The sequence below is a fragment of the Phoca vitulina genome, unplaced genomic scaffold, assembly GCF_004348235.1.
Source record: "Phoca vitulina isolate PV1807 unplaced genomic scaffold, GSC_HSeal_1.0 scaffold4, whole genome shotgun sequence".
NCBI lineage: Eukaryota > Metazoa > Chordata > Mammalia > Carnivora > Phocidae > Phoca > Phoca vitulina.
Window position 1 is genome coordinate 63,398,218 of NW_022589707.1, and position 27,587 is coordinate 63,425,804.

A 27,587-nucleotide genomic window follows, 5' to 3' on the forward strand; every position below is an offset into this window, starting at 1 on the left:
GATACGGTGCTATTGCTGTTAGATGCGGTGTTTGGAGAACTCCTCACCAACCACCTTTGCAAGTGGGGAAACTGAGACTCAAGACAAGCAGTTTGTGACCAGGTTAAGTCTGAATTCACCAAGTAGATCATAAATAGCTCAGGAAAATCAAACGTCTGTATTTCTGGCTCTCACCTACCATCCCCTCTCCCTTCCTCCTCTCCACACCGTAGGCTCCAGTACGTCAGAGGGTATGAGACTATGTTCTGTGGAATTACTGGGTTCTACAAAGGGCATCCAGAGATTCCACAAATGTTCCAATAGTCTGTTTTTTAAAATATAATATTTTAAGTCTTGTTAAAATTGTAATCAAAAAACAACTAGCTCATGCCACATTTTGACACAGTGGAGAACACTAAGGCATGAACTTGTACCTTCTGGCTAACTTACCTTTTTTGTTGTTGAGAGAGAGAGCAGGGGGAGGGGCAGAGGGAGAGAGAGAATCCCAAGCAGGCTCAGTCTTACGACCCTGAGATCATGACCTGAGCCGAAATCAGGAGTCAGATGCTCAAGGTACTGAGCCACCCAGGCTTCCCCTGGCTAACTTATTTTTTTATGTAGACCTCATAATAAAACTTCTGCCAGGGCGCCTGGGTGGCTCAGTTGGTTAAGCGACTGCCTTCGGCTCAGGTCATGATCCTGGAGTCCCTGGATCGAGTCCCGCATCGGGCTCCCTGCTCAGCAGGGAGTCTGCTTCTCCCTCTGACCCTCCTCCCTCTCATGTGCTCTCTCTCATTCTCTCTCTCTCAAATAAATAAATAAATCTTTAAAAAAAAAAAAAAAAAAAACTTCTGCCAAACTTGTGCAGACTTGAACGTCTCGTAAATGGATTGTTGCTTAGGAAAAGCCAGACATTCTCTTGATTCACTCCTGTGTGTGTCCACCCCCTTAAAATCCCCCGGTTGCATAATTGCAGCAGTGCACACACCGTGCTACGCTCACCGTACGTGAGACTTTTTCAAGGGCCGCCCAGAGCACTGCCAGTATTGATGGTTTTACGTCCACATGTATTTGCCAGACCACCCAGACACTCCCCCAGGACCGTCGCTAGGAAGCTGCCTGTGGATAGAGAGAAGTCTACACCTGAAAATGAGGTCGTTCCTTTTCGTGTCTCTGTAACTCCACGTGCTGAGATAAAGTCCAGGAATGGCCTGCTGCAAACCCGTCTCTGCTCTGCAGTGAGCAGCCTTACAGTGACTTTTCAGTGCAGTTGGAGGGCCTTTCTACAACCATTAGACAAAAGGTACAATTCGCATTTTTCCTCCAGTGCTTGTGTGTAAGACACATAGTTTGGAGGAAAATTCCACTTTGTACCATAATGGAAGAGTAAGAAATTTCTCCCGTCTTTTTAGTGACTTAATGAAATTCTCACTAAGTGAATTATATTCCCCTTCACCAAGGGTCTTTTTTTTCCCCACATCATCTATCCTATTAAGAGACACTTGTTGTGGGGGCGCCTGGGTGGCTCAGCCTGTTAAGCATCCAACTCTTGATTTCAGCGTGGATTGTGATCTCAGGGTCATGGGATCCAGCCCCGTGACCGGCTCCCTGGTCAGTGCAGAGTCTGCTTGGAATTCTCTCTCTGTCCCTCCCCCCGAGCTCGCTTGCTCACTCGCTCTCTTCTCTCTCTCAAATAAACAAATAAAATCTTTAAAAAAAGAGAGAGAGAGACACTTGTGTTCTGAAAACATCTTCCTCTCTGTAGAAATCACCAAAGGACAACAAGTAAACAGTAAACCTGGGAAGACTTTCATTTCACAGCTCCACAAATTAGAAAAACTCACTTGGGGAATAAATGATTCTCCAAATTACTTTACTTCAGATCATTCATTTATTTAATACCACAGTTATTACAAAAACTCAGAATTCCTCACATCCCAATCTCATGCCTCTAGCAGTGGATGATTTCCTACTCTAACCCTAGTTTGGTACCATTTAGTAAACCCTGGAGGAACTTTGCGGATTCAGAAACTTTTTGATGAGCCTAAGGGAGAAGAGTAATGAAATGGAGTCGTAGCATTCAGTCAACAAATAATTACTGATCACTTCCCGTGTGCCAAGCACTGTCAGCGAACCTGAGGGGTAATGGGGACTAGGACAAGGTCTTTGCTCTCATGGAGCTCCTCATCAAAATGAGGAGACAGATCTTCATAAAATAACCACAAAAAGCAATGTATAGTTAGCGACGGACGTGCATTAAGGGGAAGGGACACAGTCCGATCAAGTCCTGTGTCTCAGGAGCCCTCCTGGGCTGGGGGTCAGGCCAGGAAGCAAGATGCCCAGGGAGGTCAGCAGCATCGTCCTGTCGGAACCTGCCTGGAGGCAGGCCCCCTGGATATGCACATCACAGAGTCTGTGCTCATTTTCTCTGTCTGTGTCTGGAATAGTTCACTTTAGAGCACCCCGCCGGCACCACCAACTTGACAAAGTGAAGCGGGACCAGAGATGGGAGAACAATGTCATCTTTTACGGGAGAAAATAAATTGTTTATGCTTGTTTCCTCTTCGTGCGTGCTGTATTTCCTATGGAGACCTGGCAGGGCTTGTGCCTCAGCTCGGGCAGCCGAGTTGCTCCCCCAGAAGCCTGCAGACACTGCCAGTGCATGCTGAGTAAATCAGCCCAAGAGCATGAGTCGAGTATAATGGAAAAAACCCAAAGCCCTGTCGCCTCAGCACCTCAGCGAAAGTGCAGGACGCACCTCTGAAGCCGGAAAGGCGCCCGTAACTCCCCCCCCCCACTCCACGTCCCCTCGCCATGACACAACCAGGTCTGTTTTGTGAACATTTCCAGTTGCCAGTACATATTTCATAGTGAACAATGGAGTGTTTGTGCTGGTTTCGTTTTCACTTTCACCAGTGAGGAAAGTGGAACACAATGGGGCAGTGCACAGCGCTGGGAACAGGACACGTCTTCTTCAGGATTCCCAGGGCTGGGTACGTGGAAAATGCCAGCGCCAACACAAACATGAAAACCCGTCCAGATCCTTCGTTGCGCATTCTCCGCGGCAGTAAAACCCATTTTGAGCTACCATCTGATAGGTGAACTCTGCCTCCCGAAGTGAAGGCAATCATTGATGACCACGGTGAGAATTTCTCCCATGCCGGAAGCTAATGTATCTCCGTGTGTGTGTCTGCATGTGGGTGTGTGGCTGTACCACGTGTACTTGTGAAGTTAATCAAAAGACTGCTTTCCTTGTGTATAAAAGATACTCATTTGACTCACCTAATTCTAGCTTCTTCATAAGTGGTCACTGTTGCCAATTAGTTCTGGACGAAAAGGTTTTAACTGTAATGCTACCCCCTGGAGGGTGTTTTACTCAAAGAAAGGACAGGATGTTCTTTGATTCCATACATCCGTTTGGCCACCATGTCCTATCAAGGTACCACAGAGACGTGATCTGGTTGTCACCTGGTTTTTTATATTCTATCGTATGGACACCCTGTATGATGCTGTTCAGATCTCAGAACTTGAGGCCAAGTCTGAGTGTCCAGACCAAGCATTGTCTGAAGGTTCACAAGACCAAGTGCTTTAGAAAGGTTTTGCAGGCAAAGGGTTTCTCAGGGATCCAGGAGATGGAAAAGGTTTTGTTGGGTCTTAGTTTAACATTCTTTTTTTTTTTTTTTTTTACATTTTTTAAATTTTATTATGTTATGTTAGTCACCATACATTACATCATTAGTTTTTGATGTAGTGTTCCATGATTCATTGTTTGCGTATAACACCCAGTGCTCCATTCAGTATGTGCCCTCTTTAATACCCATCACCAGGCTAACCCATTCTTAAGGGGAATGTGCCTTCTTTGCTTGGTTAGGGGCTAGTCTGACAAACTATTTAATGGGATCATTTTATCTCCCCTAAATTTGCCTAACTCGGTTGTGTTAATGTTCATCCAAAGGAGTATAAGACACAATCCTTGGAATTGAATATAAAGCAGTGTTTCTGTAACTTGCATTTTTACCTCCTCTTTCACATATTCTTTGGATATGTGAGCTGCTTGTGTTTTACAAATGTCACTACTTACTTCCAGGGGAGGAAGGACAGGTGGCAGTATCTTCATTTTGCTTGGGCTTTGGCAGACTCATGGTGTAAGTTCCTGTGTTGAGATATGTTATTGAGCTTCTGTTACATTGGATATATCCATTTTTATACCCTCAATCCAAATCTTATACTATTTTAGTGTTTCCCACAGCGCCTTTCTGGCACATGGTTGGCACTTGATAAATACATGATGAGTGAATGAAATGAATCCTCATGATTCTCCAGTGTCTAAAGAATGAATTCCAACTCTGTAAGCATGGCATGCAAAGTTTTTTTGTAGTGTAGCCCCAGCCTACTCTTCTGTCCTCCCACTCAGAGATCACCCCCATTCACATAAACACCTACTCCCGGTCATCTGACCGCACCAAATTTCTCACTACTCCTTGAACTTCATTAAGTTCTTTCCCAGCTCCCTGTTTTCACCTGTGAATCAGTGAATGAATTTTCAACCACATTTCCCATGTTGCTTCTTGGGTCACTGCATCATCAAAGTGACATCTAAAGTGTTTTTGTTTATGTGTGTGTGTGTGGTGGTTTTTTGTTTTTGTTTTATTTTTTTTGTTTTTTGTTTTTGTTTTGGTTTTTTGTGTGTTTGGTTGGTTGGGTTTTGTTTTGTTTTGTCTTTTGGGGTTTTTGTTTTGTTTTGGTTTTTTGCTTTAGACACGACTTTTAGCTAATCTTCCCAGTTGCCTGCTTCACTCCCTCATAGCAACTTTTGAGCCCTGAGGAAGTAACATTTGCACTTTGAATGTCTGTCTGGTCAGCCATTCCTAACTTACTGATAATCAGTGTCCTTCATCCCTCCTTCTTCAAGATCATAAACCTCCATACACCTCCCCAGCTTGTGCACTTAACATTTTCTGTAGGATATGTTTTAATTAAAAATTAAGATCTCTTGGATCTTCGGAGGAACCATGATGTTATAGGAAAAGGTTGAGAATGTCTGCATTGTAGTTTCTTTTGGTTATTTAGTCTACTTGGGTTCTTACGGAGATCAGGTACATGTTTATGTTAATCTGTAAAGGTCTTTCTAAAAGTGAAGCTCAAACTTTTATATGATTGCTTTGTGATGCTGGATTTTCTTTAATATTTTATTGACCATATTGCTAATATGCCAAATTTGTTTCTAAATGATGCTCTTTGGGTTGCTGAGCTATTCCTCTTGTTGCTCTCTCTGTTTTCCTTTTCTCTGACGATTGAAGCACAGAGTTTGAGTGACATCGTTGCCCCCAATAGTCTGTAAGGATACTGATGATTTTTAAATCCCTCATAAATTTGAATGTTAAACTTTACAGTTGGCTGCGGAGGAATAATCTACCTTCAAGACTCAAGGAAGCATCCAAAAGAAAGAAGGGGAAAGCGTAGGAGAATTTACTTTAGCACTGCTCATGTATTTATTTTGAAGGTTGGCAGAATCTAAAAGTGGGGCTATAAATTTAACAACTCAGCCATAAAAGCCCCAAAATAAGGGAGAAAAGTCTCTACTACTTCTAGGTTTGGTTACTAATACAAAGCTACAAGGTTTCTGTTCTTCTGCCATCTTAATTTTTTTTTTTTAATTTCTAAAGCCACCCTTGCCTTTCTTTTTCTCATTTTTATTTTGATTATTTACTTTTGAAAGGTTACGATGCTTTGAAATGTATAGAAGGAAGCGTTTTCTGAAGACTTGCTGGTAGACTCTAGTTGATAGATTTCGCAGTGACGTTGAATGCTCTCTGTACCTTATGTAACGCTGGGTGATTGCAGTGAGGTGGGGACCGCACATGGTATCAGTTCTTGTGGGAAAATATGCTTCAGTGGCTTATTGGCACCGCTCTTGGAATGTGGCATTTAAAAGTACCTTTTTACAGTGGGAAAGAATTCTGTCAAGAATAAACAGTCTGACCTTGTTAAATGGGCCAAAGTCTGTCTGTAACCTAGTTCCAGAAAACTAGCTTTTACTAGTTTAGAAAAAAAAAAAAGCAGATTAGAAAAATTACAATTAAAACTTTCTAAAGAATGGAAAAAGTTACTGTGAGGAAGATGAGATAAATTCCAAAAATGATGGTCTTCACATATATGCATGAACATTTCTTTAGATGACTGTGAAATCCCACTCTTCCAGAGTGGATGAAAGATCAGGACTATAGTCTGAAAAGCTGATGTTCTTTTTCCTGGAAAGACAAGACTGGCTTGTAGAAAGGAGCTGTGGGAGCGGCCATGTAGCGTGGACCAACCGTGGGAAACCAGTAAGCTTGGGGAGATGAAGAAGGAGTAAAAATCGCCACTGATTCCCCATTGCCCACAGGTTAAAAAGTCTAGATACTCTGCAGCGGTTTGTTCCTAACTTTTCTCTCCATCCCTACTGATCCACCCACCCCAAACCCATCCACACACCCCTGTGATCTCACCACTCCAGACCTCTGTCCTCCTGCTTGAAACAGCATGCGATTAGATTTTGTGCCTCCATGCCTTAGACCTTCTCTCCACTTAGCTTGCCTCTCCCCTTCTCAGCCTAACAAATGCCTACTCATTCTTCAAGACTCCACACAAATGGCATCTCCTCCCTGAAGTCAGCCTGACTCTCCAGGATAAAGCTAGGCATTCCTTTCCCATGCACTTTTGATTTGCCTCTAATGTAAGTAGCTGTCATATCTGTTTCAGCACTTGGGGTAACAACACACAGGCACACGGTGCTGCTCTGTGAATGTAAAGAGTGTGTGTGTGTGTGTGTGTGTGTGTGTGTGTGTGTGTTCTGAAATAAGAGGTTTCTGAGTAGAGGAGGTGGAGGGAGGCTGCACTAGGGGGTACTGAGTGCGTTTGGAAGCGATGCTTCCCCTAAACATCAGCTTCCCTGAAAGGTGTCATTACAACTTGTAGCTGCATCCATTTTGAAGTTACAGCACCAGGAATCAAACTTGTTTTATTGATCACTTTCATTGCTAAAACCTTGTGTTACGGGGCGCCTGGGTGGCTCAGTTGTTAAGCTTCTGCTTTCAGCTCAGGTCATGATCCCAGGGTCCTGGGATCAAGCACCGCATCAGGCTCTCCCTCTCCCACTCCCCCTGCTTGTGTTCCTTCTCTTGCTTTGCCTCTCTCTGTCAAATAAGTAAAATCTTTAGAAAAAAAAACCTTGTTAATATTTCAGTGGTATTCTGGAAGACAAAGACTTGATTGCTTTTACTCAGATGCATGACTGATAGTTGGTTAGGTATTATCAGAATGTGCTAGATCTTGATGATGCTTTTTCCAGTCATAACCATTTTTAACGTTAAATAGCTAATTTATCAGTAGTAAGTTGGGGAGATTGTTGTAGTGGAGTTACAGTAGTAACCAAATCTTGTGTTCTAAAACATAATATAGCTTTAAGAGAACTGTATTATTAAAAAAAAAAAAAACTAATGTGTAAAATAGATAAATAATCAAGTACTTTGCAGATGGCTGTGGCAAAGTTTTTCAAAAGGAGCCTCTGCAATTTAAAATATAATTTAATAGGGGCACCTGGGTGGCTCACTCGGTTAAGTGACTGACTCTTGATTTTGACTCAGGGTCATGAGATCCAGCCCCAGCACCAGGCTCCCTGCTCAACAGGGAGTCTGCTCTAGATTCTCTCTGCCCCTTCCCACTGCCCGCCCTCGCTCTCGCTCACTCTCTCTCTCGAATAAATAAATAAATCCTTAAAAAAATATAATATAATTAATTTAATAGATTAATATGCATTTTCTTAAACCATTTCAGGATTATATATATTATGTAAAGCTTCTTATTCTGTCTGGCCACTCAGTTTCTTACTGCGTGTCTGTACAAAGGTAGTTAACAACAGCCAGTAGAGTCCATTGGGAGTTTAAAAATGTTAAGAAAAAAGGGCGGGGGGGAGGGGGTTTGCCTGGGTGGCTCAGTCGGTTAAGGATCCAACTCTTGATTTTAGTTCAGGTCATGATCTCGGGGTCTTGAGATCAAGCCCCGCATCTGGGTTTGTGCTGGGTGTGGAGCCTGCTCAAGATTCTCTCTCCCTCTGCCCCTCCCCCCCCAAAAATAAATAAATAAAATGAAATAAAAGTGTTAAAGTCCAGGAAAAAAGAGACTCACGTGTTCTTCTCTTACCCAAACACAAATTGGCCACAAGCATGCCTTTTACTGGCAAGTTCAGGTTAAAAATGTGGCAGAACACTTGAGATTTTGACAAGGTTGAGTAATCAATCCATTTGAAGTAAGTAAAGCTTCTTCAAGTGTGAACTTTCTTTACTAATTTTATAGCAAGTCGAAATATAATCTTTGTCTTTATATCTGTTGTTCTACTTTCCCATCTAAAAGGACTCCTTGATTTTAGGACATGTGGCTGAAATGCCACATCTGAGTGCCATGTTGCTGCTACCATACCTAGAGTATCAGCCCATTTGTATTTTCCATCAGGTTTCTTTTTCACTGGTGGTTTATGTGCGCCTGTTTTTAAAAGCATCAAATTTTCTCAGTATTTGATTATAGTTGACAAGTATTGTTAGTCATGTAACACTGAAGAAAAATACGATATTCATCAGTTGCTTTAAATATGTGATATTTATAGCATCCATTTGCTCTGTAATTTTATTTTTAGAAATTTGATATCAAGGGGCGCCTGGGTGGCTCAGTCGTTAGGCGTATGCCTTCAGCTCAGGTCGTGATCCCAGGGTGCTGGGATCGAGCCCTGCGTCGGGCTCCCTGCTCAGCGGGAAGCCTGCTTCTCCTTCTCCCACTCCCCCTGCTTGTGTTCCTGCTCTCGCTCTCTCTCTCTGTGTCAAATAAATAAATAAAATCTTAAAAAAAAAAAATAAATTTGATATCAAGAGACATTTTGAAAGAGAAATAGCATTAGAGTTATCCCTGCCTTAACCACGGGGGTATGTTCCAAGACCCCCAGTGGATGCCTGAAAATGCGGACAGTTCCCAACCCTATCTAGGCTGTTGTTTCTTCCTATACATACATACCTATGATAAAGTTGAATTTATAAACTAGTCACACTAAGAGATTAACAACAATAATAAAATAGAATAATAATAATATATGTGATAGAAGTTACATGAATGTGGTCTCTCTCAGCATATCTTCTTGTACTGTATATTTACCCTTTCTCCTCTTGTTTGTGACAGTGAGGTGATAAAATGCCTATGTGATGTGATGACATGAGGAGAATGACTGTGACGTAGCATTAGGTTTCTGTTGACCTTTTGACGATACCTCAGAACGATCATATGCTTCCAGACCACCGTTGATCACTGGTAACTGAAACCACAGAAGACAAAACCACAGATAAGGGGGGCCCACTGTATTTGTAGGACACAGTTCACCAAATCCAGAGGCATGTTCTGCCATTTCATTCTGCATTGCCTTTGTGGTATTTGTATGCATGAGTCAGAACCCTCCTCTAAACCCTTCTCCTTCCTCAACTTTTTATTTTTTTTAAAGATTTTCTTTATTTATTTGACAGAGAGAGAGACAGCAAGAGAAGGAACACAAGCAGGAGGAGAGGGAGAGGGAGAAGCAGGCTTCCCGCTGAGCAGGGAGCCTGATGCGGGGCTCGATCCCAGGACCCTGGGACCATGACCTGAGCCGAAGGCAGTCGCTTAACGACTGAGCCACCCAGGCGCCGCTCAATCAATTTTTTAAGTCTACATTCTTTTTTAATTGCTACAATTATTTTAAAATTCAAACATCCCATATAGGTTAAAAAAAAGGGGGGGGTGTAAAGGGAAGCTCCTCAATAATGTTTCCTCCCAGAAAAAGCCACTGTTGACTGTTTGGTGAATAAACTTTCCCACCTTTTTGTATTTGTTTGCAACTAATTGCATGTGGAGGCAGTGTGCTTCTAGTATACATGTACATTATTTTTGTTTGGAGTCTTTTGTGGACTTTTTCCAATTTATCTTGCACATTTTTCCATATCTAACATTGTAGCTTGTTTATTTTTCCCTTACCTTAACTGTATGAATATGCCTAACGTTTTTTACCCAGTCTCCTAGGATGAACCTTGCAGTTTCTCATCGTTTGGTTGCCATGAGCATCCTTGGGCTTGTACCTTTTCGGCCAAATACTAATATTTTTGTAGGCTTAAGTTTCAAGAAATTGCAGTATCAAAAGATGAAAAATATGCACATTATTTCCCTTTTTTTTTATGTTTTGCTTATAAGAAACTGCCAAACTGTCAATTTTATTTTTATTTTTTTAAGTAGGCTCCATGCCCAGCATGGAACCCAGCACATGGCCTGAACTCATGACCCTGAGATCAAGAGTCAGATGCTTAACGGACTGAGCCACAGGCGCCCCAAGAAAGTGCCAAACTGTCTTTTAAAGTAGCTGTAGCATTTTCCATGCCCCGCCCCCAGCAGTGAACAAGAGTTCCTGTTGCTCCACATCTTCATCAGCATTTGGTGGTGTCAGTGTTTTGAATCTTGGCCCTTCTAATAGGTGTGTGAGTGAATATGGCCATTTCAAAATCTGATAGTGCTAAGCTGTTAATATTAAAGCTTATTTTAAAAACTCTTATAACAATTCAACTTTAGCCAGCTTGATTACACCGCGTAAAATCCTCTCTCTCTTTTTCTTTCTCTCTCTTGCCAACTTTCTATACCATTCTGTCCCTTATTCTCCTCTTTCCCATTCTGAAATACAGGCCCAGTTTTATTTTAGGACAAATTTACTTTCTTTTCCTTTACAAACTAATCTCCATACCTTGTATGCTTTTTTTAGCCAAAAACACATCCTGCTTTCCTGACAGACAGAGGTGTTGCCCTTATTATTTATAGTATCTTAATTACATATATTAGTTAAAATTTTTGACCTTCCTTTAGAAACCTTAATTTCTAGTGAAAACTAGTAAGTGAGCAGTTATGAACTGTCATACCAGCGTTCTTTAGATTGGGAAATTTATAAATACATTTCATGATTTCTAATAGCATGTACTCCTTTTTAATAGTACAGGCTTTCAGGGGTGCCTGAATGGTTCAGTTGGTTAAGTGCCTGACTTTGGCTCAGGTCATGATTTCGGGGTCCTGGGATCAGGATAGAGCCATGCATCCAGCTCCCTGCTGGTCAGGGAGTCTGCTTCTCCCTCTCCCTCTGCCCCTCCCACCCGCTTGTGCTCTCTTAAATAAATGATCTTTTAAAAAAAAATAGTACAGTCTTTCAGTATGACACAAGACATGTTTACAAACAGACCCAAATTTATCTTTAGTTCTTTATAATAAGAAAACCAAAAGTAGATAAACTAATGTTCCATAATTAGTGTTCAATATTTTGTCTTATTTGGAAATGATCTAGATATTCATTGAGCTTCCCATCATTTAATTTAACTTAGCAAAACTTTAAAGTTTCAAGTTAACAAAGAGATTTGGGAAACTGTTTTTAAGTATAGAAACCATTAAACATAATTATTGGTAAAAAGTTCACCTAAAAACTCTTATCCTACTTACATCTGTCTAAATCACTTGCTCCCAACGATTACGTTTCAACTACTCACAAAAACTTCATGAGACATTAGACAAAGCCTGCTATCATCCCAAGCTATTTCTCTTGCTGACAACAATATAACATGAATTTGTTTGACTAGTAAACTCAGGAAGAGTAGAAGTTAATGCCTGCATTATATTCCATATTGGTAACTCTAAAGACATGTCTATTTTAATTAAAACAATGAACTTAAACTAGCTTTAATACTTAGTATTTTCAGGGGCGCCTGGGTGGCTCAGTTTGGGTAAGCGACTGCCTTCGGCTCAGGTCATGATCCTGGAGTCCCGGGATCGAGTCCCGCGTTGGGCTCCCTGCTCAGCAGGGAGTCTGCTTCTCCCTCTGACCCTCCCCCCTCTCATGCTCTCTATCTCATTCTCTCTCTCAAAAAAATAAATAAAAATCTTTTTAAAAAAAATAGTATTTTCAGATCATGTAAACCCGAAAAACATTCTGTTATATTTCTGAGAACTTTAGGGAATATTTAATCTATAAGTGCTTAATTTTAAGCCAGTTAAATAAAGCTCTTAGCAATGTTAATTTTGGCAATACCATCCAGAGACAGAAAAATATCACACATCTGTAGCACACACACACACACACACACACACACACACACACACAGAGGCAGATGCAAACAGAGACTTACAGCTTTTGCTTTAACATTTTAGCCATGGGGCGCCTGGGTAGCTCAGTCAGTTAAGCGTCGATGTCTGCCTTCAGCTCAGGTCATGATCCCAGGGTCCTCGGAACAAGCCCCACGTGGGGCTCACTGCTCAGTGGGGAGTCTGCTTCTCCCTCTCCCTCTGCCTGACCCCGCTTGTGCTCTGTCTTGCTAATCTCTGTCTCTTTCAAATAAATAGATAAAATCTTTTAAAAAATAAAATAAATAGGGATGCCTGGCTGGCTCAGTCGCTAAGTGTCTGCCTTCCGCTCAGGTCATGATCTCAGGGTCCTGGGATCCAGCACAGCATCGGGCTCCCTGCTCAGCGGGAAGCCTGCTTCTCCCTCTCCCATCCCCCCTGCTTGTGCGCTCTCTCTCTCTCTCTCTCTCTCTCTCTCTCTGTCAAATAAATAAATAAAATCTTTTTAAAAAATAAAAATAAATAAAATAAAATTTTAGCCATGAGTCAGGTACAACAATACAAAACTCACTAGTTTATAGAAGAACAGTTGAATTCAAATTTTGTTTTGGCAGTTGGTTTAGTTCACCTCAGATGGCTAAAGCTTTTTACAAATATTTGTAGAGAGGACATGCAGGATTTTTTCATTTGCCCAATATACAAATACCTCCTCCTGCCTTTTCGATTCTTCAGATGAGAACCATCTCCATAAAATTTGCCTTTTAAAGAATGGCTGTTAGGTCCTAGAGAAGATGAGGGTAGAAAATCTACATCACAAAGGCACAGAGAAAATATACAAATTTTCTCCTGGATGGAGTTTTGGGAACAGACTTGACTTTTATCAGAAGTCTAGGGTAATTACTATTTAAAGTTTTCCTTTGCTTAAGTGCAGGACAATTCTGTTTAACGTTTACAATATCTGTATTTTGCATGAATAGAAGAGGTTTGGGGATTCGTAAGGATGGGTTAGCTTTGAATTGCTTCTTAGAGCCACATTTCTGGCTGTGAAGAAATTTGCAAGATGAGAGGTTCTAATTTCTCAAAAAACTGGGTTGTATCCTAAATATCAAGAGAGTGACCAGGCCATCCACTTAAACTTGCTTCTTTATATCAGGGGGATTTCCAGCTAAGAAATCAAGAGATTTCTAGAACTTCAGGGTTTAATGCAGTACGTCTTTAAAAAGTTTATGTTGGGGCGCCTGGGCGGCTCAGTCGTTAAGCGTCTGCCTTCGGCTCAGGTCATGATCCCAGGGTCTTGGGATCGAGCCCTGCATCGGGCTCCCTGCTCGGCAGGAAGCCTGCTTCTCCCTCTCCCACTCCCCCTACTTGTGTTCCCTCTCTCGCTGCCTCTCTCTAGCAAATAAATAAATAAAATCTTCAAAAAAAAAAAAAAAAGTCTATGTAAAGTGTTTAACAGAGGCCTCCTCTCTGAGGGCACAGTTCAGCGTTGGACCAAATCACATTAGAGGAAAAGGGCTTTACTATTGCTTCTATCAGCCCCTGAACGTTGGCCTTGTCTGCTCCATGTCCCTGATCGTTTGTTAGGAGGGCCTGGGAGAAATTCTGGTAATCTCTTTCCTCTGTGAAGGGAAGGCTTTCCCTAGGAGCCCATCTGGCTTCTCTGGTACCCGCAGTACAATCATGGGTGACAAGAGCACCCCTTCGCAGTCAAGGACCCTGTGAGTAGGGTTGGGAATGGCCACTCATCTTTGCAGTTCCTCTATGAATTTGGCAGGATATTCTGAAAGTAGAGGTAACAGGGCTTTGTAATTTCAAAGATCTGCTCTTTTCCAGCAGACATTCTTTGAGGTGGGGGCCGAGGGTACATTTGCAAAGGACATTGCGTGGGGAGGCCCAAAGCTAGAAGACCCTGATTACAGAGCCCTGGAAAGTAGAAGGAATCATTAGCCCTACCACCCATATCTGGTGCTTCTGCTAAATTTTTGTCCTGGCTTTTATTATTTACATGAGTAACCTGTACACCCCAGGTCTGAAGATCAGGCTGGAGTGCTTTCTGTAAATCTTGTAAAGAAAGGGAAGTCAGAGGGATTTTCTGTGGAAGTTAGAGGAGTTTGAGGATCCAAGAGAATTGGCTGAAGCAGTGGGGCTGGATTTTGAGAAGGAGGTTTTTGGACCAGGGGCCAAGAGATTCAGAAGATCTTCTGGAGTGTCGGGGAAAAGGAGTTGAGGATAAAGGCTTGTATTAAGAGGGTAGAGAAGGGGAATTTACATTAGATGGTGGGTTTTAATTTTTGTTCTTCCATCTTATTAAGGGAGTCCCTACAGCTAGTCATTATACTCCTCTGTATTCACTTTTCAACTTGGTCTTTCTTTAGGTACCAATAAAACAATTGTTGAGGATGAGAGCTCTCTTTAAAAAAAAAAAAAATTCTTTCAAATGTAGCCAAGTCAGAGGATCCATTGTCTGACCACTGATAAGTAGGATCTTAGGTTAATCTAAATAGCAACTCAAATCAGTAAGCCTTCTTATGGCTTAATCGTGGACGCAAGAGGCAACCCAAAGGAGACTAGAAAACATGCGGCCATCCCAGGATCCAGAATGAGACAGTGAAGGCTAAGGCCATATGGGCCCCTTATGGATCAGGACACCTTATGACAGACTTTCCTGAGAGCTGGCCCAGTCAGACAAAGATGCAGTTGGAAGGCCAGGTTGTTACCTGTGATTCTGACCCACCAGCTACTGCTAAACTTACCCTAACACGGGAGTCCCGGAGTTGGGTGGCAAGTGCCCTAACAGCTAAGTGTTCAGCCTGTGCCCACCAATTTCGTGGCATTTTGCTTCCCATTAGGAATAGTCTTTACCGCACGTGCCATTAACTCACAGTCAAGTTTGTGTAAACAGTGCTGGTCTGGCAAGAACCACGAACACACGGGTCTGTGAACAAATTTTTACCAGAGTCGCTAGACTCAAGGAATGAGTTCACCCAGGTATTTTCTCCTGTTAATCGAAACTGAGAAAAAAGCAAAGGTCTCTCACCACTCTCGCTCGCATCGGACCCTTCAGGGGGAGTCCCGGCAGACTGGCGCGGTCAAGAATTCTTACCTTCTGCCGGTCTTGTCGGAGGTCCCAGGATCTCTCAGCTGCACAGTCCACGAGCCAGCAGTGTCCAGCCACTGAAGGTCCATCCCTTCGTGGTCACCAGCCGTAGGGGTGGAAAAATTTTCCCCACCCCGCCCCCTTCTAGGATCTCTGGCTGGTCTAATAATTTAAATTGATATGATTAACAGGAGAAAAACAAATTTTGTACATACAGGAGCCCCGTAAAAATAGGACACCCAAAAGGCAGCGTTAAGGTAATTGAGGCTGATAGAATTATCCTGCACTAAGGAAAGGGGTAGGGGTCTGGGGATACAAAGAAGAGGAAGGCCATTCACGGGAAGGCAGAGCCGATCTCTAGAAAGCAAAGGTGGCCCCTATTACGCAGATAAGTTTCTCCAATAAAACGGTTATCTCTGGTAATAATGCTCCTCCCGATGCAGGCCCCTTCTCCAGTGTAAATGTAGGCAGTTGAGGGGAAGGTAAGGAGCTTTTCCTGAATCTGCTAGGTTTTGAATACTTTTAGCTCCAAGTAGCATGCGTTTGGTCGCTTTAGCCAAAGTGACGTGTTTTGGGGTGACAAATTCTGCTTCCCTTCACTTTATATCTCCGCTTGGTGTCCATGAGCAACAGAAACAAGACATGACAAAAAAATGTCAGTCACTGCCCCGGGCAGTTCTCCTTCATTTTCCTTTCTTTCTTACTAGTGATCACCAAAGCTAGAATCCTCAGGGTTTTTTCTGGCTCCATTTGTGTCAGCATTTCATTCGGTTGCAAGTACAGAATACTCAATCAAATGTGTCTTGGATAATAATTTAAAAATAAAGTATCTTGAGGGGCGCCTGGGTGGCTCAGTTGGTTAAGCGACTGCCTTCAGCTCAGGTCATGATCCTGGAGTCCCGGGATCGAGTCCCACATCGGGCTCCCTGCTCGGCAGGGAGTCTGCTTCTCCCTCTGACCCTCCTCCCTCTCATGCTCTCTGTCTCTCATTCTCTCTCTCGCAAATAAATAAAATCTTAAAAAAAAATAAAATAAAATAAAATTTAAAAAATAAAAAATAAAAAAAAATAAAGTATCTTGAAATAATTTAAAAATCTGACCTAAGAAGTCTGGAGATAAACTAGTGCACTTTCTCAGTGGTGTCCCTTTGATTCCTGTAACCAAATTAGGAAAATTCCCCTCTTCCCTCCTCAGTGAATTATGTTTTCTCTCGTGGTCTCAGGATGCTGCAGCCTCAAGCATCACCTCCTCATACAGCAGTAGTCTAAGCAGTGAGTAGGGAAGCAGGGGCCAGAGAGGGTTTCACTGCCCTTTTGATCCGGGAAGACGATCTTTTCCAAAGGCTCTTTTCAGACTCTCCCTTACATTTCATCCCCCAGAACTGGATCATTTACCTACCCATAGACCAATCACATGGCAGGTAAGCATACTGCTACCCAAAGAAAATCAGATTATGTTAGCCAGGATGAGGGGGGACGGCTGTTGGTAGAAAACCCGCAAAGACAGGCCTTCATTGATCAGAAAACTCCCCAAGGCAGCGGGGCCGCTGGATAGGTAGAAACTTGTACTGTTCGTTCCTTTCAGAGGTACACAGATCGAGTCAGTGATCCCTAATAAAATATTTTATGAAGTGTACGGTGCTTTTTTCCTTAGTGCTCCACATATGTCAAAAGCAGAAAGCTTTAGAATTTTATGGGAAATGTTAATAAGGCTAAGAAGGAATGCTAAACCATGCCCACCAGGACTGTGATTGCTTGGATTCTTTAGTAACAGTAATTAACATACATTTAGGGAGCATTAATAACCTACAAGTAATCTGCAGGTTAATATCTTCACATGCAAATTCAATTAAGTATATCAGAAGCCAAGGGTGGTTTTTAGAACAGCGAAGCAGCAAGAAATATTTTGTTAAACTAATTACTTTCTAAAAGATTTTACTTTCACTAATATATTATTTAAATACATTACTATATTAATGTTTCTATTACTCAACTAATATATTAATATATGTTTTTAAAGTAAGACTACTTTGGGGACGCCTGGGTGGCTCAGTCAGTTAAGTGGCTGCCTTCGGCTCAAATCATGATCTGGGGGTCCTGGGATCAAGCCCCGCATCAGGCTCCCTGCTCAGCGGGGAGCCTGCTTCTCCCTCTGCCTGCCACTCCCCCTGCTTGTCCTCTGTCTCTCTCCCTCTGGCAAATAAATAAATAAAATCTTTTTAAAAATAAATAATAAAGTAAGACTATTTTTTAAAACTTGTGTGTACCTGTGAGTCTGAAGTTGCCTCTCCATCTGGTATCTAGCCTAATAAACCTAGTAGGTAAGTGTTGTTACACCTAGAGGTCAGGGAATGCTTCACGGAGGAGTGACTGTTGAGCCAGGTCTTCAAGAACAAGGAAGAGTGCCTGGCAGACAAAGGAGAAATGTGGTGTCTAGTAGAGAATTGAGAAAGGGCAGAGCATGTTCCCAAAGCAGAAGTGTGTGACTCGATGAGCAGGGTGTCTTGGGAGAGAATATGATCAGACTCTTTCTTTCTTTTTTGTTTTTTTTGGTTTTTTTCTTTCCAAAAAGATCACTCTAATGCAATGTGATGAGTGGATCGATAAGGAGGGTTTGGCGTGAATTAAGAAATCGCGGGCAGGAGGAACAGCGTGGAGGCTGTTTTAAGAGAGATACAGGATGAGGGTCGAAGTGAAGGCAGGAAAGAGGAGATAGAAACTGGACGTATTTCAATGTAGATACGGAGAAAAGGAGGGAAACGCATCACATGCCAAAGTCTGATATGAATTTACCTTATAAAAAAAAGAAATAATTTATTTCTTTAAGTCGGGTAAGTATCTGTCATCATAATTCTCTTCATATTACACTATTGTGCATAATCACGTAGACAACATGCTCAGGACATAGCGGCAACAAATTGGTGTAATCATTACTGTTTTTATTGGCGGTTGTATAAATATACATAGTAATGTCTCTTAATATGATGAACATGTCCATTCAAAATAGATTGTGTAATTTAGAGTCTGCATAAGACATCTCACTAGTAGTGTGAATCAGAAATTTTCTAATGGTTTCACATTTAATCCCAATTGTAGTTAAGATGAATCGATCATAAAATTACTTTTTTTCCGTTTACAAACACAACCTTTTTCTAAAAATATGTCTTTTCATCAGGACTTAGATGCTTTAGCTTATTAGGCCTAAAGACCCTGTAACATGGTTATGTTCTAGCTAATTAGCCACCTGTCTTTCTGTTTCTCTGTTTTCATCCCCATAATCCAGCTTTTGCTAAAGTTGGCAAATTATATACCTCACATGTGGTCATTATATGACTAAGTCCTAATGAGGTTATGTAATGTAAACAGCCACAAAATGCCACAATTTACTCTTCCTTAGACAACAAGTGCCTTGAGGGAAGAAACTGGGCATCACATATATTGTGCTCACTAAAGAGTAATTGGTGATGATGATGTACTTTTCAGATGTTTATGTCTATTATCAAAGTAGTATATACTCATTATAGGCAAATTTGTGTGGTCTTGAGTTATCCCCTTCTCCATCCTCTTGGCTCAGCTTGTCCCTTTTTTAAAAATGGTAACATGGATTTGTTTTTCAGTTTTCAAAGTCAGAAAGCCAAAGCGAAGTCTGAAAGAAAGATGTCAGTAAATAAAGGTAAAAATATTTTTCTAGCCCTTTGTTAGATTGTTCTCCTCTTGGGGCTACTTACCTTCATCTTTCTTCCTTCAGTGCTCCTAAGGAATATCAAGTTTAGAAATTAGATAGTGGGTAGAATTCCAGTAAGAGTCTGCTGAATTTGAGGATTTTTTAAAAATTAAAAAATTTCACCATCAGCATCATGCGCCCCCCTTACTCCCCCAAATAGTATACACTTGATAGTAGCCATTTCTCTTAAAAGAACAATGTCACTTTCTTGGGGCCAGATGTTGTTAAGTTGGAGAAGTTTGGGAAGACATCAGAATTTAAAACATTATATATGCCTGGTGTTCTTTCTAATATTGCATTGGTTTACCTGTGTGAGTGTGTGTGTGTGTGTGTGTGTGTGTGTGTGTGTGTTTTATATCTCATCATTGTTGAATACACACACTCCCAAGAGAATAAGGTCTTTCATTTCTTTAAACAGTGACTCCATTGATTCTGTTTTAGAATTTCTTTCCTTGTTTCTCTTTTCCTTCTTGGCAGCATTGTTTTTGAAGTCTTAAATTGGTTCAAGTGTTCCTGGAATATTCCTTTTTCTCTTCTACCATTTTCAACTATAGGCAAAGAGTTCCCCCCCCCAAAAAAAATCTTGCTTCATTTAAGAGGTGGTGCAGCACGGCACTTGTACATTGTACAGGAGATTGGTTAAGAGGACAGATTTTGGAACCAGACTTTTTGGTGGAAGTTTATCTTGCTATTTAAAAAGCTGAGTGAGCTTAAGTAAATTCTTTAGCCTCTCTGTATTCTGGGTTTCTTATTTGTTAAAATGGGGAAAATAATTGTACCTACATTATAGCGTCATTATGGGAATTAAATAAGAATAAGCACTCAGTACAGTGTTAGAATTGAATTACATAGTAGTGATATTCATCTTTGCACCTGAACATGAAGAAAGGTACAGAAATGAGTATAACTAATTAAATCACTTTCCTACTGCTAGGTAGTTACTTGGGACCACTCATATTAGAGTTCAGGTTACTAGCATCCCAGGGAGACCACTCTCTCCTTTTTCATTATTACGTAAGTGTTTCTCAAAAGGGAGACTTTCTAGTATTTCTGAAATGAGTATGTTGAGGAAACCTTTTCGCTCTCAGTATTCTTTAAACAGTGCTGAAGTTTAGGAAAAGTAAAATACATTCTTTCCAAGAGTATACATACACCTGGTCTTTGAATATCGAAAACCAAATATGCAAATCCAAACAGTTGCAGAATTTTCACTAAGACTGAGAATGGGTGAACATGTTACTGTGGATGAATTTCATGGACAGTATAAACTATCTAATTTTCAGGCACCATCTCTCAGTGTGAGACCTCAGTCCCAGAAACACAGTGCTTCAACCCAGTAATAGAAGGTAGGAAAAGAGAAACTGAGTTTTGACCCTATAGCACAAATCTTCATGAGTCTTTCTTCTTTACCACCTACACGACAAACTCTAGAAAGATAAGAAAAAGTTTTTTCGGGCACCTGGGTGGCTCAGTTGGTTAAGCATCTGCCTTCGGCTCAGGTCATGATCCCAGAGTCCTGGGATTGCGTCTCACATTCGGCTTCCGGCTCAGCGGGGAGCCTGCTTCTCCCTCTGACCCTCTCCCCTCTCGTGCTGTTTCTCTCTCTCTCTCTCAAATAAATAAATAAATAGCTTCAAAAAAAGAAAATGTTTTTTCAGGAAGGACATGTTCCGTATTTAATCTCTATAGAGAGGAAGGTAGGTGACTGAAAAGTAACAATTTTTTTTTTTTTAAGAGAGAGAGCCCTCTCTGGGGTGATGGGGGAGGGGCAGAAGCAGAGAGAATTTTTTTTTTTTTTAAGATTTTGTTTATTTATTTGAGAGAGAGAATGAGAGAGAGAGAGAGAGAGCACATGAGAGGGGGGAGGGTCAGAGGGAGAAGCAGACTCCCTGCTGAGCACGGAGCCCGATGTGGGACTCGATCCCGGGACTCCAGGATCATGACCTGAGCCGAAGGCAGTCGCTCAACCAATGAGCCACCCAGGCGCCCGAGAGAGAATCTTAAGTAGGCTCCATGCTCAGCGCAGAGCTCAGTGCGCGGCTCCATCTCATGACCCTGAGATCATGACCTGAGCCGAAGTCAAGAGTTAGATGTCCAACCAACTGAGCCACCCAGGCACCCTGAACAGTAAGAGTTCCTAAATTACAAAAGTAAATTTCTTTCCTTATTGTAGTCAAAATGGGCCCTTTAATCTTATTTCTGGACTAAGCCATTTTGTATTCCAGTCATCACTTTCCTCTTGGGAGTAAGTGCTCAGTAGTTAATATTCAGAAAGTTTCATTTCCCAGATAGGTTAGATTCTTCTCTGGTCAATAAGTGACTCACTGTACCAACCCCGGATTAAGAATTAATGTCACAAATAACATACGCTTCTTTTCCATAGTCTGCTTAAGATGCATGCTATTAGAAGTCTTCCAGCTATTAACCTTTCAGAAAAATTAGTTAAAAGAAATTCCTGAGGCTTTCAGCCCAGCCCTTAGGTAACCTGCACTGTCTTGTTTTGTTCTACAAAGTCATGCAGGAATGCCCCCCCATTCACAAAAGGAGTTGGTACCTGAGCTGATAACTCAGTGGCATATTCAACCTGCCATTCAGGGAATTTGTGTGCGGATTTTTTTTTTTAAGCATTTTATTTATTTATTTGAGAGCGAGAGTGAGTTAGAGAGCACAGGCAGGGGTAGCAGCAGAGGAAGAGGGAGAAACAGGCTCCCCAGTGAGGAGGGAGCCCGATGCGGGGCTCAATCCCAGGACCCTGGGATCATGACCTGAGCTGAAGGCAGACGCTTAACCGACTGAGCCACCCAGGCACCCCTATGTGCAGAATTTTATACAGTTGCTTACTCTCTAGTTTTTAAGAACATTTGTCTTAGTATTGCTCTTATCTACCTCGTGCCCAATTCAGGATTCAGATTAAATCATGATACTGTCTCTGAAGAAAATGTACTCTGGGATTTTCTTAAATTCAAGGGAAAGGTGTGGTTTGGCCACAGAAACGGTGTTGTGTGGAAATGTAATTCAGGAGCTTCTGCAACATGACCTGACTAGAATCCAGCTCTCTTTAGACACTTCCTGCTCTGAACTCCTGAAGCCCTTCTTAAGCCACCCAGCTCAGCCTTTACATGAAGCTTCACCCTCTGCTTAAGTTTCCTGTAGCTTCCTTTTTTTCCCCCCATGCTGCTCAAAGCTCCTTGAGATCAGGAACGATGACTTGTGTTTGCTATGCAGGCCTAGCATCGTTAGAGTGGACCGGAAACTAAGGAGAAGGTTGATTGCTTGGTAAATAACTACTTCTTTATACACTTCTCTCTTGGTGCCTGTAGGACATTGTAGTGGAAATACCACCACTATTCCACATACTCTATTACTCTTACTGTGTATATGTAGAATTCTAAGTACAGAATACACTCATGAGATAGACATTTTCAGAGAACTTGAAACCTAGAGAGTTTACCACCAGCTTTTCACTAAAGGAACTTCTAAGGGACATGCTTCAAAAAGAATGAAACTAACTAAAAGGAATATCTGATATGCAAGAAAGAATGGTGAGTACATAAACTGGTAAATATGTCCAAATAAATTGTTAACCACGTTAAGTGTAAAATGTACAGAACTCACCAGTTAAAAGATAGAGAATGTTAGAAGCACCTGGGTGACTCAGTTCAGCATCCAACTCTTGATCTCCGCTCAGGTCATGATCTCAGGGTCCTGGGATAGAGCCCTGTATCGGGTCTACGCACTCAGTGGGGGTCTGCTTCTCTCCTTTTCCCTCTTCCCTCTCTCGCTCCCCCCTGCTCAATCTCTCAGTCTCTCTCTCAAATAAATAAATAAATAAATCTTTAAAAAAGAGAATGTTAGTTTGGATTTTTAAAATATTTACCTAGGGGCGCCTGGGTAGCTCAGTCGTTGGGCGTCTGCCTTCGGCTCAGGTCATGATCTCAGGGTCCTGGGATCGAGCCCCGCATCGGGCTCCCTGCTCCGCGGGAAGCCTGGTTCTCCCTCTCCCACTCCCCCTGCTTGTGTTCCCTCTCTCGCTATATCTCTCTCTGTCAAATAAATAAATAAAATCTTTAAAAAAAAAAATATTTACCTAATACCAAGCAACGCCTGAAACTTTGGTCCTCTGCTGGCGGGAACGTGAAATAGGACACTGCTTTGGAAAGTGATTTGATATTAACTATGTAGTTTAACATGCTCATAGCATGAAACCCTGCAGTTCCGTGCCCAATTACATATGTTAGAAAAGTTTGCACAGATGTACACCAAGAGTCACATTGAGGAATATTCAGAGCAGCATTGTTCTTAACAGCAAAAAGCGGAAACAACCCCAGTGTTCATGGACAGAAGAATGATTAAGTCAGCTCTGGTTTCTTCACACAGTGGAAGTATACAACAGTGAAAATGAGAATGAACTACAGCTGTAGGCAGTAACATGGGTGAATGTTGGGGCGTGGGGCAATGAGGGTAAGGAGGCAAGGGCGGAAGGGAGGAGAGCAGAGTCTGTGCGAACAGAAAGGGAGGAGGGCTCTCAGGACCCAGGAGCTGCAACAGCGTGACAGCCTTACGCTTACCTCCTTGGGCTTTTATTTAGACTCCTACTCTTCTATAGCATGATTTCTTAAAGTTCTGCTCTCTGGTTTCAGCTGGGCAGGCACTGAATTGAAAGTGTCGATTGAGGACACAGATGAAAATCACTCCTCACTCTGGTGGGGGAAGATGGATGGGATAAAGAGGTAAACAAACTAGTATGTAATTTCAGGCAGTGATAAGTTCTAGGAGGCACGGTGATGGGATAGAGTATGAGAGACCAGGAATCTATTTCAAAGAAGGAGAGTGGTCAGAGAAAAGGTCTCTTAGGATGGAAGTGAGGGGCAGATGCATGCTAAGATCCAGCAAAGAGCATTCCAGGCAGGAGGGAGTTTGGCCTATCCAAGGAAAGCAAGGTCAGAGTGGTTGAGGAGGAGTAGGTGGGAGGAACAGTGGTCAAGGCTGAGGTCAAGGAGGTAGTTGGGGTTCCTGCTCTGGGGGGGCCCACTGAAAGTGTTCGAATTGGTTTTAAGTATAATAGGAAGCCACCTGAGGGCTTTGGATAGCATCCTAGTCCAAAAACACAGGCCCCCTAACAGCAGAAAAAAAGACAGTTGGTAATAGGAAACAAGCAAGAAAAAATGTAAATGATTACAATACATTTTCAGAGCTTGAAAAGAGAAATCTAAATAATCTGGGAAATTTTGTTATATCTAGTTCTTCATTCATCTTCCCACGTAAGTGAGATGTTAAAATACCAGTCACTTGCATGTTTACTTACGCACACACACGTGCACACGCACAAACACTACCTAGTCTTTTCATGACACATCCATGTCATAAAAATGTAACATTTTTATCCAGAGAATTGAGGATACTCATTTTGTGCTTTAATTACTTAACTGGAAATGATACTGTAATGATTAGTGAGGACATTTGAAATGTGTTTTTGCCCATCCTGAGATTTGCAATATGTGTATGAAATGAGTAGTAGTATCATTAATTATTATGCAGTATAAAAAGAGAACTTAAAAAAAAATCCGTCATTACTCATTACTAAATAGAGTTCAGCTGGAACTCTTGATGATCAGAAGTGGATGTACTGTGCCTAATGGGTTTTCAGTTCAGAGCCCCTCACTTACAGCCCCCACCCACACCAAGGCCACGGGAAAGGCCCCAACAGTGTGTTCATATGGTCTTTATTTTAATTGCAGAGTAAACTCTTTTCAATGCAATTGATCCCCCACACACACCTCCATCCCATCACATTTCCCCTTATGTCAGGTGGCATGGGGAAGGGGTGGGGTGGCCTTCACTCTAGATCCCATTAACCCTTCGGTTTCATGCAGGCAGCCTTCTGCTCCCACCGTGTTACTACAGTAAATATTCTAAGGTCCTCATCTGGCTTAGCATCTGCTGGTACATGTCTACTACTCTGTTCTTTATTTCTTGTAAATATCCACCTTGGCTTCTTTGACACCATAATTTTCTGCTTTTGCTCCTACCCATCTCACACTTCCGCTGAATGCCCTCCTCTCTTGTCCCCATGGGTTCTGTCCTAGGTGTGCTCTCTCCCTCAGCAATCTCCCCTGCTTCCTCGAGATGATCCTGAAGGAAGAGAGCTCATCTTCTGTCCAACTCAGCCCTCTCCCTTGAGCCCCGGACCTGTATCTCCAACTTGTGATGTCATCACAAGCAGCAAGCCAGATCCCCATTCAGGTCTTGGCCCCACCATCCACTCCATTTTCTCTCCCCTTGGGCTTCATTTGACTTTTTAAGATTATTTCTCTTGCTTCTGCTCTCCTCACTGTTACAGGTCTGTAAGTCCTCTTCCCTGGGCACCTGGATCATCACATTTTGATGGCGCTCCCTGCCTCAAGGGTCACCTCCTGCTTCATTCCACACAGTTACCAGAATGTCCATTCTAAAGTGCAAATGTACCTCACTGATATGAGGAATTCTTAATCTCAGGAAACAAACTGAGGGTTGCTGGAGTGGTGGGGGTGGGAGGGATGGGGTGGCTGGGTGATAGACATTGGGGAGGGTATGTGCTATGGTGAGCGCTGTGAATTGTGTAAGACTGATGAATCACAGACCTGTACCTCTGAAACAAATAATACATTATATGTTAAAAAAAAATAAAAAGAAGAAGAAGATAGCAGGAAGGGAAAAATGAAGGGGGGAAATCGGAGGGGAGACGAACCATGAGAGACTATGGACTCTGAGAAACAAACTGAGGGTTCTAGAGGGGAGGGGGGTGGGGGATGGGTTAGCCTGGTGATGGGTATTAAAGAGGGCACGTTCTGCATGGAGCACTGGGTGTTATACGCAATGAATCATGGAACACTACATCAAAAACTAATGATGTAATGTATGATGATTAACATAACATAATAAAAAAAAAAACTCACAACATCAAGTGGGAGTAAAAGCAAAAAAATAAATAAAGTGCAAATGTGACATACATCCCCTGCATAAAACTGCATAAAACTCTTCAGTGCGTCCCTTCCCTTCAGTATAAAGTCTAGGCTCTATCATCTGATCCTTTGTGATCTGGTCCATGTGATCAGGCTCCTCACTTTGTGCTCAAGTTTCTCCCTCTGCCAGTCATGCCTTTGCATTTCCTCTCTGAGGCCTTGACCACTGTATATCCCTGTCCTGCACCCTGCCCTTCCCTGTGGGGTCAACATATATATTTGCTTAGAGCCAGGCATGTGCAAAGTACTTCATGGACCTTACATCATATAATTCTCCAATTGTCCTATGAAGTAGGTACTATGATTCTCCATTTTGCAGATGACGAAACAGAGGCATGGAGAGGCTACAGTATTTGGCCAAGGTGATGCAGCTCATAAAAGAGGGGCCAGGATTTGAACCCGGTCTCTTAAATCATACACTTCTACCTGGCACAGGAACTTACGCAGTTGGGAGTTACACGTGTGCCTCCCCTACTCAGCTGTGAGCTTCTGAGTGCAGATACCAATATCATCTTCATAACTGGGATCCCGACCTCATCACAGAGCAGGCACATTAGTGTGTGAATGAATGAATGGATGGATGAATGAATGGATGAATGAATCATTGAAGTGTCATTGTAAATGTCCCATAAACTGCATGAGAAGTGATACTAAGAGTATGTAGGGGTAGTAGAGATATTTGTGTGTTTCACCCACCATGAATTTTGTCCAGGAGGACCTAACAGAAGTGAAAGTGTTGTTACTGCCTTTGAGGAGAGTTTGGTTTAACTGAGAAACTTAAATAATGGAAAGAACTTGAATATTGAGCTTTTTATAAAAGCCATTTTTATTCCCGTTAGCAGTGAACATTATTAATATTTATAGGATACAACTTATCTTTTAAAGGGTTCATCATGTGCTAATAGCTAACAGCATTGGCAGTTTAATTACTGATTTAATCGAGATCTAGAGCAGACAGACTTTCTGGTACTTTGGGAAGTGCTGGTCACTTTCCGTATCGGCCCTGCTTTGTAAGGGATCTTAAATAAGTGTAAGCTTTCCATCTTCCAGGGGTAAACTCGTTTATCAGTTAAAATGGAAAGGATGCTTCCCAGATAAAGTTAGCAACCTTATTCATCTTGCATAGATCAAATGTATACATCAGAAAGATTTCAGCTATTTTTTTAAATGCAAGAATAATATGCTTAAAATATAGGCATGGGCATATGGCGGTTTCTGGAACTGTCCTTGCTTGTGGAGAATCATTGAAACATGGCCTCCGATGTTCTTTGTAATAGTAACATGCTTATTTCATAAACCAGAGCCCATATAGGAAAGAGCTTTTTTTTTTTTCTCCCCATGCAAAGGCTTCTAACTGAATGAGAAAAAAATTAATTAATTACATGAATATTAAGAGGTTACTTATCTATTATAACATTGGGCCACAAGTTGACTAATTAAAAGGAATGCGGGTTGGAAAACTGCCACAAATCTGCTCCTTTCATTTAGAGGACCACAGGCTGAAACCAGTGATTGTGCGTGACAGACTCTGGGAACAATGGTGCAGCGCACAGACCGTCCAGATGAAGCATGCTCGTCTGAATTACACCGACGACGGGGTGGCCTACAGGCAAACAAAATGGTTAAACAATACATAATCAGGTTTT

General features: G+C 41.9%; 1 protein-coding gene across 1 annotated transcript in view; it reads left to right on the forward strand.

Annotated features, from left to right (window-relative positions):
* Positions 1 to 27,587, forward strand: part of CDK6 (cyclin dependent kinase 6) — a 226,415-nt gene that overhangs the window by 113,483 nt on the left and 85,345 nt on the right. The window lies entirely within an intron of this gene.